This window comes from Hypanus sabinus, chromosome 24 (assembly GCF_030144855.1).
Source record: "Hypanus sabinus isolate sHypSab1 chromosome 24, sHypSab1.hap1, whole genome shotgun sequence".
Taxonomy (NCBI): Eukaryota; Metazoa; Chordata; class Chondrichthyes; order Myliobatiformes; family Dasyatidae; genus Hypanus; species Hypanus sabinus.
This window is the reverse complement of record NC_082729.1, coordinates 19,248,461-19,256,841: the sequence shown is the minus strand read 5'-3', so window position 1 is coordinate 19,256,841 and position 8,381 is coordinate 19,248,461. Positions and strand designations below refer to the sequence as shown.

Genomic DNA, 8,381 nt, shown 5'->3' with positions numbered 1-8,381 from the left:
CCTTCCCAATCGCTGTAGTTCCTTTCCCATATCAGTAAACCTCTCCCTTTCTTGTAAACCCCTTCCTTGTCCTTACAGCCCCTGCACTCCCCGTCCAAACCTCTCCACGCCCTCAATCCTACCCTGTCTCTGCAACCCTCGCCCTCTCTTTATTCCTATCTCAGTCACCCTCTCCAGCATCTACGCTCCCTGCCCAAACTCCTCCACGGCCATCGGCCTTTCCCTATCTCTGTAACCCCCTGTAGCTCTGCATTCCAGGTCTTCCTATTCAAATCCCCCGTAGCCCTTCCTACCTCCTCATTTCTGTAAAATACACGAACATTTTCGCTTTCTTTATATTTAAACCCATCTACAACCCTCAACCCCTCCCTATCTCCGTAAGAGATCGCTGCGATCTTCAGTTAAATGCCCTTCACAGCGCTCCAATGCTTCGCCCGGCCCCCTTCTCTACTGGAGTTAAAATTAAAACTGTTGTAAACGTTCATCCGGTCGGGCAGCATCTGTGGGGCGGAAAACAGAGTCAACTTATCAGATGGAAGACCTCCCATCAGCAACCCCTCCCCATCAGCACAACTCAGTCCCTCCGTTAACCCAGTGTTTGGCTCCCCTGTCTCGTTCCAGTGACTTGGCGCGGAGTGCTGTCAGCTTCAAGGTCGACGGTTCATCGTCTCCTGAACAAGTACATATGTGTACAGGCGCAAGGAAAAACATACTTGCAGCAGCTTCGCAAACACTTCGCAATGTATTAGCAGCACTCGAGCCTCAGAATTGTTTGGTCTCATACTCCAGTACACATGAGTAAAGGAGAACGAAATAATTGTTACACCCAATCCGATGCAGCACAAAAAAGAAAACACAAAAGAAAAAGAACTGAATAATAATAATAATACGTATAAATACAGTAGATAACTTATATACGTAGAGTAATTATATGCCCATAAATTGTTAAGAAAAGTATAAATTATACATAATTATAAACAAGAAAATGATGCATATTTCGGAGGCGTCCGTGATTCTGGGTCGACCATTGATGTTGCGTCTGAGCTGTCTGGATATACAAGACAGAGCAGTATGATACGGTGAGCATGGTGTTGCCCATCCAGCAGACACCCCTTCTCCATGCATGTAGTGAACCCAAAAGAACGGCAGGGACTGATACAGTGAGGCGCAGTCAAACAGAATCCAGCAGAGTCACAGGATTTGCCAGTCATCGTTGAACTCAACCTCTGGTTGCCTTACAGACTCCAGCTCCAGATTTTTTTCCCTTTGGTTTTACTCCCAAAGCCTTTCCCCAAGAGTGGATATTGCCGCGAGACAGCTGAGGTTTGAAATCAGACCTCTCCTTCTCCTAGACGAACCGCCAACCACGACTGACGAACCCCATCTGCCCGAAGCGACTGATTTTAGGCCGCCTGTACCCCTTCTCCTGTCAGTGGAAACGGTTCCACCAGACTTAGCAGCTGAACCACACGTGAAGACCGGAGATGAACTTAGTTGACAGAGTGTTTTTCAGACGCACATCATTGGGAGTATTTAATAGGCAGTGGGAGCTTGATCTCATTATCACCCCCGGTTATAACAAACTTTTGTGTATAATTATACAGAAGGAAAGAATAAATTATAGATAAATAAAACAACATTTTACAACAAAAACGCAATTAGAACAGAAAAAGTCAATTTACGTATGTGTAAAGAGTTCAAAGTGGACAAGTTGTTTTCAGTACATACAAGTCCCAACTGGAGAGTGTGCGATACTTGATCCGCTAGTAGGGAATGAGACGTGACAGGTGACAAAAGTTTGTGTAAGGGAACACTTTGCATCTAGTGATCACAGCGCCATTAGTTTCAAAGTAAATATGCAAAAAGAGGTAGGCCTGTTTCGCGGAGAAAGGCCAAATTTGATGGTAACAGAAAGGATCTGGCAAGTGTGGATTGGGACAGGCTGTCTTCTGGCAAAAGTGTACTTGGTAAGTGGAAGGCCTTCAAAAGAGAGATTTTGGGGAGTGCAAAGCTTGTATGAGCCTGTCAGAATAAAAGGAAAAGATAACAGGTGTAGGGAACATTAGTTATCAAGAGATATTGAAGCCCGGTTCAAGAAAAAAATGAGTTGCATTGTAAGTATAGGCAGGTAAGAACAAATCAGGTGCTTGTGGAGGGAAAGCAAGAGAACACTTAAGAAAGAAATCAGGAGGGCTAAAAGAAGACATGAGGCTGCCCTAGCAAACAAGGTGAAAAAGAATCCTAAGGGACTTTACAGATATGCTAAGAGCAGAAGGATTCTAAGGGACAAGAATTGATCCTCTGGAAGATCAGATTGATAATCGGTGCGTGGAGCCAATAGAGATGGGGAAGGAGTAAGGCAAAACTTCATGAGCTCTATGCAGATTACAGAGGAGGAGGTGCTGTCTTGCGACAAATTAGTGGATGAATCCCACCCCAGACCACGTGGGAGGCAAGTGCAGAAATTGCGGGCGCCTTAGCAAAGATATTTAAAACCTCCTCAGTAAAAAGTAATATGCCGGACCATTGGAAGATTGTGAATGCTTTTCAGCTGTTTGAGAAAGGGTCTAAAAATAAACCAGGAAATTACAGGCCGTGAGCCTGACACCAGTAGCGGGGAAGTCATTGAAAAACATTCTAAGGGACCGGGTGTTGTCTACATGGACTTCAGCAAGGCATTTGACAAGGTCCCGCATTGGAGGCTGGTCCAGAAGATTCAGTCGTCTGCATTCACGATGTGGTAGTAAATTGGATATTTGCTTTATGAAAGAAGCCAGAGAATGTAGTATATGGCTGCCTTTCTGAATGGAAGCCTGTGGCCAGTGGAGTGCCGCAGGAACGTGCTGCTGGTTCCGTTTCTCTTTCCCATCTATATCAATGATCTGGATGGCAATGTGGTTAGCTGGATCCGCAAGTTTTGCACAGATTTGATAGCATACAAAATGATGAGGGGTATAGATGCGGTAAATGAAAGCAGGGTTTTTTCCACTGAGGTTGGGTGGGACTACAACCAGAAGTCGTGAGTTAAGAATGAAAGGTGAAAAGTTTAAGGGGAACATGAGGGAAAACAATTTCAGTCAGAGGGTCATGAGAGTGTGGAACGTACTGCCAGCGTATGTGGTGCATGCGAGCATGGGTAAGGGTATAGAGCTCTATGGTCCCTGTGTAGGTTGATGGAAATAAGCAGCTTAAATTGAAACATAGAAAAATAGAAAACCTTCAGTACAATATAGGCCCTTCGGCTCACAATCCTGTGCCGAACATGTACTTAACTTTAGAAATTACCTCGGGTTACCCACAGACCTCTATTTTTCTAAGCTCCATGTACCTATCCAGGAGCCTCTTAATAGACCCTATTGTCTCCTCCTCCACCACCATCGCTGGCAGCCCATTCCACTCTCTGGGTAAAAAACTTACCCCTGACATCTCCTTGCTACATATTTCCAAGCACCTTAAAACTGTGCCCTCTCGTGCTACCCATTTCAGTCCTGGGAAAAAGCCTCTGACTATCCACACAATCAATGCCTCTCATCACCTTATACACCTCTGTCAGGGCACCTCTCATCCTCTGACGCTCCAAGGAGAAAAGGCCAACTTCACTCAACCTATTCTGATAAGGTATATTCCCCAATCCAGACAACATCCTTGCAAATCTCCTCTGCACCCTTTCGATAGTTTCCACATCCTTCCTGCAGTGAGGTGACCAGAAATGAGCAGGTACTCCAAGTGGGGTCTGACCAGGGTCCTATATAGCTGCAACATTACTTCTCGGCTCTTGAATTCAGTCCCACGGTTGATGAAGGCCAAGAAGTCAACCTGCGCAGCAGATTGCTCGGCACGGACAAGATGGACCGAATGGCCTGTTTCTGTGCAATACTTTTCTATAACACTACGACTCTAAAGAAAGTGGCGGGTGCCTGGAAAGCGCTGCCAGGAGTGGTGATGGAGACGTACAAAACAGAGGTGTTAAAACCGCTGCTAGATAGTACGTGGGTGCGCAAAGAATGCAGGAATGTGTAAATTTAAGATACTAGATGCCATTAGTTCAGTTCCACTGACACAGCACAGGTGGCCTGGGTCCTCTTCCTGTACTGTAGTGCTCCATGATCGATGTTCCCTGTTATTATATAGCATCTGTCCAAAAAATCAAATCCGTGATCCTCAGTCTAAGGGACACGCTGACAAACCCTAATGTTACAACTGCCACGTCCTCTTGAAATAGTCTCTTAGATGCTCCGTAACCAACTTCGGGTTCCGACTTGTTACAGAGATACGACATCTCTTTATAAAAAAAAATACCTCACACATTGGTACGTCATCAATTTGTCAATAAATTAGCCGCTCTTGAGATGTTAAACACTACACGCACCCGAGATCAATGCTAGTTAAATTCCGCCGAACTACAGGGAGAGATATCACAGACCGGATTACACACTAAATTACAGGGAAAGTTATCACAGACTAGATTACGGGGAAATGTATTACATGATGGAATATAAATCATTGATGAGCATATTCATCATAGAGATGGATTCATGTAAAATTTATTTAACTCTTTTCTGAAGTGAATTATCGATGTCCTGATGTGTCTCCTTTTCCCTCCCCTGTCGCTCTTTCCGCCATGTCCGGGGATGGAACCCGTTTGTAGCATTTCCAACATTGTCTCAGCGAACTTCCTTTCAGTGAAACTCCTTCTGCCCCAGCTTCACATTTTATGAATTCTCCCGACAAGTGAGAAGAATGTTTCCATCCTTGGGGGTGGGGGTTAAATATCAGGAGAAGTAAATTCACATCATTGGTCAATTGAGAAAATCTGCGATGCTTCCTGTGCCCCCCCCCCCCGCCTCCTCCATTAGAGTACGTAGAGACCCCACCTGCACTCGATAATAGGGAGATTTATGGTCGGTTGAATTGGTCGGAGATCGTCGGTCAGAAGGAGACTGAGTCACGGGATGACTGTATCTCATGTTGCAAAATTACATGGAAGGCTTCTCATTTCTGTGTAACGATCACCGCTATCCCTGCGTAACAGTGTCTCGGTGATGGGGGGAGGGGGGATGAACTGCTCCCTCCAGTTCCGTCCTGCCCCACGGTTGAGCACTTTCCAGCCTTTCTCGCAGATGCGTGTTGATCGCCATCGGCGATCTCCATGCCCCACCCCGCTCCAGCCCCCGTGAAGCCGCCTCCGGCCGCCCTCCCCCCTCCTCTTACAGGCGCTCAGTGACTCCTCCTCCCCCCCCCCCTCAACGCCCACCCCACCCCACCCCGCCTCCTGTTAAGCGGCTTCCGCGCGTTGCCAGTGCTTCCAATCCAATTAACGGACGGATTGAGAGACGCAGAGCAATAGAGAGTGATAGAGGAAGATAGATAAAAGCAGGCAGAGAAAAACATAAGAGGTCAGGGGAGCGCGATAGAGACAGAAGTACAACGTGTTCCACATACCAACCGCTCTCTGTGCTTTGTGAGGGAAGATTGAGCAATCTGGGACTTTCTCCTGTGCAGCTACGAAGGATTCGGGTCTACTTGAAAGAGGCGTATAAGGTTATACAAGGCATTGATAGAGTGGGCATTCAGCACCTTCTTTTTCCCCAAGGGCGGCAATGACCAAAATCAGACATCAGTTTAAGATTGGATTGGAGGACAGTTTAGCAGAAATGTCAGAGGAAGTTGTTTTATTACACGGTATTTTAGGTGCTTGGATCACACTGCTGGTGATGGTGGCAGAGGCAAATACATTAGGGACATTTAAGATTGGCACATGCTTGTAAGAAAAAAAATCTGAGGGTTTTGGGTTGCATAGGACGGAAAGGTCAGATGGATCATGAAGTAGGTTTGTATAGGTCAGTGCATCCTCCAGGGTTGAAAGACCCGCACTGTTCAAAGTTCAAAGTTGAAAGTAAATTTATTACCATGGTGCGTATATGGTCACCATATACAACCCTGAGATTCATTTTCTTGCAAGCAGACTCAATAAATCATTAATAGAATAAAACGATGATGGAATGAATGGAAGGTCACTCCAAATTGGGTGTTCAACCAGCATGCAAACAACAACAAACTGGGCAAATAGAGACAGAGGAGATGTCAGAGGAATATTTTTTACACAGAGTGGTGAGTGCATGGAATGGGCTGCCGGCAGCGGTGGTGGAGGCAGAAACAATAGGGTCTTTTAAGAGACTCCTGGATGAATACATGGAGCTTAGAAAAATAGAGGGCCATGGGTAAGCTTTGGTAATTCTAAGGTAAGGACATGGTCAGCACAGCTTTGTGGGCCAAAGGGCCTGTAATGTGCTGGAGGTTTTCTGTTTCTATGTCATGCCAAATCTCTACAAACTCCAGAAGAAATAGAGGCACTGCACGGTTTCTTTGTAATGCACCCACATGCTAGGCCCAGGACAGGTCTTCCGAAATAATAACACCGAGGAATTTGAAATTGCTGACTTTTTCCACCTCTAATTCTTTAATGAAGAGTGATTCATGGACCGCTGTTTTCCTCCTCCAGAAGTTAACAACAGCCCCTCGGTCTTGTTCACATTGATAAGAGGTTGTTGTTATGGCAGCACTCAGCAAGATTTTCAATCTTCCTCCTAAATGCTGATTTGTCACCACCTTTGATTCAGCATACAACAGCTGTAGTCAGCAAACTTGAATATAGATAAGCCACGCAATCAGTAGTGTAAAGTGAGTAGAGCAGAGGGCTAAGCACACACCCTTGTGATGCGCCTGTGTTGTTCGATGTTTTAAAATAAATATAACCCCTAGGTCCCTTTTAAAACTCTTTCCTCTCACGTTATTCCCTCTTGTTGTCGATACCCCCTATCATGGGAAATTAACTGACCATCTACTCACTCTATACCTCTCAAAATCTTGCTCCCACAGAGAGGGAAGAGTAGAGAGAGAAAGAGAGAAAGAAAATTGTGGCGTTGGAAAGAGTGCAGAGATGAATCCCCGGGACACTGCCTGGAGTTGGAGAACTTTGGTCACAGAGTCAGACTTAGTCAGCCCAGACTGTTTACCCCGGAGTGAAGGAAGCTGAGAACTGTCCCAACAATGTGTAAGAATATGAGAGACATTGAGAGAGTGGATGGTCAGTCAATTTCCCATGATAGGTGTTTCAGCAACAAGAGGGAATAAGATGAGAGTACGTGGTTTTAAAGGGGACTTGAGGGCTATATTTCTTTTAGAACATAAATCAGCACAGATGCTTAAACACTGTTTTACACATGCTTGTGTAGCTGAGTGTAGCTCCATTGTCATATTCAAGTTGCTAATGTCAGCCAAATCAAAGGTGGTAACAAATCAGCATATAGCAGGGAGATAAAATATTTGGCTGAGTGGTGCCATAACAACCTCTTACTCAACGTCAGGAAGACAAAGGGGCTGATTATTGTCATCAGGAGGAGGAAACGATAGTTCTATGGGCCAGTGTTCATCAGAGGATCAAAGGTGGAGAGGGCCAGCAACTTTAAACTTCTGTGATATTATTTCAGAGAACCCATCAGGGCCCAGCACGCAATAAGAAAGCACATGTAGTATTCCCAAGTGCAGCCTAGCAAGCATTGTATGAAGATAGCAATGTACCCAACTCTTCTATTCTATGCTTCTACATAGTACGGTAACAATGCCATACACCTTCTTCACGGGTCTTTCAAAACATACGTTCCCACTTTCATGGGACTATGGAGTTGTACGTCTAGATTAGTCAGAATCAGTTTTATCGCCACTGAATGTGTCGTGGTATTTCTTTCATAGCAGCAGTGCAGTTCAATGCATAAAACTGGTGATACAAGTTAGACAGATAGACTATCAATAGCAGGGTGTTGCCTTACGAGAATAGGTTGAGTGAATTTGGCCCTTTTGCCTTGGAGCAACAGAGGATGAGCGGTGTATATGATGAGGGACATTGATCGTGTGGATAGCCAGAGGCTTTTTCCTGGGACTTGAGGTGCATGAGTGGCGGGTGCATGGAATGAACTGCCAGCGAAGGTTGTGGAGGCGAATACAATAGTCTTTTAAGAGACTTTTAGATAGGTACATGGAGCTCAGAATAAAAAAGGGATAGGGAAATTCTAGGCAGTTTCTAAGAGTAGGTTACATGGTTGGCACAACTTTTGTGGGCCAAAGGGCCTGTAGAAGTGTTGTAGATTCCTGTGTTTCTATGAATGGCGAATAAACTCTTCTTGGGCTTTGAGTCAGGTACAGGTATCGATTATAACCAATGCCCTGATTACAAACTCCAGCTTCATCAGGGATGACACCTGACATGTCAAGTCCAGTGGTATTTATGACCCCATAGTCCGTCCCACCTGATTGGTTAGTCCTCCTCCAATAAAGTTTCCATTCTCTCACCTTGTTTACAAACAAATTCCAGTTCCTACTTT

At 45.2% G+C, this 8,381-nt stretch overlaps 1 long non-coding RNA gene across 1 annotated transcript; it reads right to left on the bottom strand.

Moving 5' to 3' along the window:
* Positions 1 to 4,528: 4,528 nt before the first annotated feature.
* LOC132380553 (uncharacterized) lies at positions 4,529 to 5,738 on the bottom strand. Its single transcript, XR_009507813.1, has 2 exons — positions 5,443 to 5,738; positions 4,529 to 4,751 (listed from the first exon to the last, which is right to left on the bottom strand). It is a non-coding gene; the product is annotated as an uncharacterized LOC132380553 (long non-coding RNA).
* Positions 5,739 to 8,381: the final 2,643 nt, after the last annotated feature.